At 49.3% G+C, this 3,957-nt stretch overlaps 1 non-coding gene across 1 annotated transcript; it reads left to right on the top strand.

The window, feature by feature from the left end:
* Positions 1 to 341: 341 nt before the first annotated feature.
* LOC136630956 (U6 spliceosomal RNA) lies at positions 342 to 448 on the top strand. The gene has a single exon (XR_010792960.1). It is a non-coding gene; the product is annotated as a U6 spliceosomal RNA (small nuclear RNA).
* The last annotated feature ends 3,509 nt before the right edge of the window (positions 449 to 3,957 follow it).

Consider the following 3,957-nt stretch of genomic DNA (forward strand, 5'->3'; position numbering starts at 1 on the left):
AGTATATATTAGAAGATGAAGCCCGGGCGGCAGCGCGGACAACAGGGGGCGCTCAGCGGTCCACCGCAAGTCACAGCGCTTCACCAGGCTGGGCGGCGCTTTCTTATGACGTCAGAACATTTGCATAATTCTAGCTCCCATGATGCACTGCGGGAGGCGCCGCGCTCCTTGTTCTTGGAATTAAAAGTGAATTTTCTGACAAAAAGATGTCAGATGTGACTGAGAATCCCATAAAGAGGCACAGACTACGGAGCCAGACCCACACTGTGACCGACCTCACTATGAGCTTACAGTTCTCTACCTTATGGACCTTATATACCACCAGCGCCCTCTGCAGGATCGTGCTCGCTTCGGCAGCACATATACTAAAATTGGAACGATACAGAGAAGATTAGCATGGCCCCTGCGCAAGGATGACACGCAAATTCGTGAAGCGTTCCATATTTTACAACTTGTTCTCTTGTTGTTTCCTTTTTGGATCTTCAGTGATGTTGTCCACAAACGTCCTGCGTGACAGAATACTTAACAGCCGGGCGGCAGAATACGTCCTCCGCTGGAACACTCACAAGAACGTGCGGTTACAGCGTATTACACGAGTTTTGTACCGGTCTGCCACGGGCGGCCATGTTGCCACTCACACATATTGCGCTAAATACGTGCTCAATAAAGATCGCAGCATGTTCTATCTTGGTGGGCATTACGCACGCTTACACACAGCGAGAACGAGATGTCACTGCATGCTTGCTGTGCGAGGGGCAACCATCTCCTGCAGGCGGCACGCTGCCAATTACACCCACGTGAAGCCGCCCTTAGACGTGCAGAATGCCAGGACAGCGAATCCCACAATGCTGCTGCGGAATATGCCGTCCATTTAAAGCCCCCGCGGCGGTTCAGATTATGTCACTTTCATCTAGCCGGTAATGGAAAGCTGAGACCCCTAACTAGCTGTAAGCTGGCATGTTTGGCGCTTGGCGAAGGGGGCAGCTCCGCTGTGGCTCAGGTCCTACTCACCTGCCTTGGCGGCTCCAGCGCAGACTCAGTATGAGATGCCGGATGAAAAAGTTGCACAAGCACATAATATAAATGCATGATGGGTGCAGGAACCGGGCGGCACAGTTATGACAGATCCGTTCATCCCGGGGATTCCGTTTTCCAGCTCCCATAACGGATTCCCGAGCGCAGATGTGAATTTACCCTTCGCTCACAAAGAACTGTTATAATCCAAGATGCAGATCCTTTAAAATTGTTACAATGTGGCCAAAACGCGTCTGTGATGGAACGCGGCACATGGGGGTCCACCACTGCATTCAGTTCTGCGGGATGGAGAAAGATTGCCATTGACTTTCATCTACCCCATGCAACTGGATCCAGCGGATGTCGTACATGTGCATTTAGGTAAGGTGACCAGACGTCCCGCTTTAGGGCTTTTACTCACTAGCGTTTTTTTTAACGCTGCGATATCGCTGTGTTTTTTTACTACAAAAGTCAATGGGACTTTCTACTGTTAAAATCGCATCACACAAAAATTGCAGAAGCGCAAACCTGCGATTTTTGTGTGATGCGATTTTAACATTAGAAATTCCCATTGAAATATGCAGTAAAAAAACGCAGCGATATCGCAGCGTTAAAAAATGCTAGTGGGTAAAAGCCCTTAGACTGGTAGGTTCTGCTTTCCGTCGCGACCCTAGCGGGACAGCCATTTGTCCTGCTTTCGGGACGTCTGGTCACCATTATAGTCATTACTGGTCAGGGCTTACCAGCTTACCGGCTGGTTATCACTTTTGCTGCACCGTGGCCGGATGCTCCCACTGATAGCAACGTGTGCATCCGGGATCTTCCTCCTCCACCAACCTCTTCGCCCTAGTTTAGGCACACATACTTCCGCCAGCTGCAGCACTGAGAAAAGGAGCAGTGGCGCTCAGAAGACAAGGAGAAGGTAAGTATATGGGGGGCTCTATTACTACTGGGGCTACCATGGGGTTCACTGTTACTATTGGGGCTGATATAGGAGAGACTATTAGTAATAGTGTCCCCTATATGAGCTCCAGTTGTAATAGTGTTAGTACTGAGGCCACTGTGTGGGTCACTATTACTACTGAGGTAACAGTGATGGTCACTATTACTACCAATGTCACTGTGGGGGACACAATTATTGCCAAGGGCACTGTGGGGTTCAGCAGCACTACTGAGGTCACTGTGGGGGTCACTATTATTACTGAGGGCCACTGTGGGGGTCACAATTACAACTGAGGGCCACTGTGGAGGTCATTATTACTAATGAGGCCACTGCAGGGGTCAGAATTACTACTAAGGCCACTGTGTTGGTCAGCATTAGTACTGAGGCCACTATGGGGGTCACTATTACTACTGAGGCCTCTGTGTGGGACACTATTACTACTAGGGCCACTGTAGGGGACACTATTGCTACTGAGGCCACTGTGGGGGACACTATTACTACTAAAACAACTGTGGAGAACACTATTACTACTGAGGTTCATTGTTGGGGTCAGCATTACTACTGAGGGCCACTGTGGGAGTCACTACTATTACTGAGGCCACTGTGGGGGACACTATTATCACTAAGTGCAACTGTGGAAGACACTATTACTACTAAGGGCCAATGTGGAGATCACTATTACTATTGAGGCCACTATGGCGGTTACTATTACTACTGAGGCCACTGTGTCAGTCAGCATTACTAGGGAGGCAAATGTTGGAGTCAGCATTACTACTGAGGCCATTGTTGGGGACAATCTTACTACTAAGAGCCAGTGTGGGGGACACTTTTAATACTGAGGGCCAATGTGAGGAACACTATTACTACGAAGTGCCACTATGGGGGTCAGCATTACTACTAAGGCCCCTGTGGCAGTAAATTACACTACTGAGGCCACTGTGGCAGTCACTATTACTACTGAAGCCACTGTTGGGGTCAGCATTATACTGAGGCCACGGTAGGGGGTCAGCATTACTACTGAGGACATTTGGGAGGATAGTATTACTACTGAGGGCCACTGTGGGGGACACTATTAGTTCTAAGGGCCACTGTGGGGAACACTATTAAAGCTAAGGGTCATTGTGGGAGATACTATTACTACCGAGGCAACTCTGCGGGTCAATATTAATGCTAGGGCCACTATTACTAGTGGGGATACTGTGCGGAACAATATTACTACTGGGGCCACTGTGGGGGACGGTATTATTACTGGGGCCACTGTGGGGAACACTATGACAAACACTATTACAACTGAAGGCTACTGGGGGTCACTATAACTACTAAGCCCACTGTGGGAGACACTATTAGTACTGAGGCCACTGTGGAGGACAATAAGAACTACTGAGGTCACTGTGGGGGGCACTATTACTACTGAGGCCACTGTGGGAGTCAATATTACTACTAAGGCCACTGTGGGCGACACTATTACTACTGGAGCCGCTGTGGAGGACACCATTACTACTGAGGCCACTGTGAGGAACACTATTAATAATGAGTCCACTGTGGGGAACGCTGTTGCTACTAAGGCCACTGTGGGGGTCACTATTACTACTGGGACAACTGTGAGGGACACTATCACTACTGGGGCTACTGTGGTGGACATGATTACTACTGTGGCCACTGTGGGGGTCATTATTACTACTGAGGCCACTGTGGGGCACACTATTACTACTAGGGCCACTGCACGGGACACTGTTGCTACTGAGGCCACTGTGGGGAACACTATTACTACTAACGCAACTGTGGAAAACACTATCACTACCAACAGCAATCGTTGTGGTCAGCATTACTACTGAGGGCGACTGTGGGGGACACTATTACTACCAAGGACCACTGTGGTGATCACTATTACTACTAAGGGCCACTGTGGGAATCACTATTACTACTGAGGCCACTGTGGCGGTCATTATTAATACTGAGGCCACTGTGGGGACCACTACAACTTCTGACGGCCACTGTGT

The sequence above is a fragment of the Eleutherodactylus coqui genome, chromosome 5 (assembly GCF_035609145.1).
Source record: "Eleutherodactylus coqui strain aEleCoq1 chromosome 5, aEleCoq1.hap1, whole genome shotgun sequence".
NCBI lineage: Eukaryota > Metazoa > Chordata > Amphibia > Anura > Eleutherodactylidae > Eleutherodactylus > Eleutherodactylus coqui.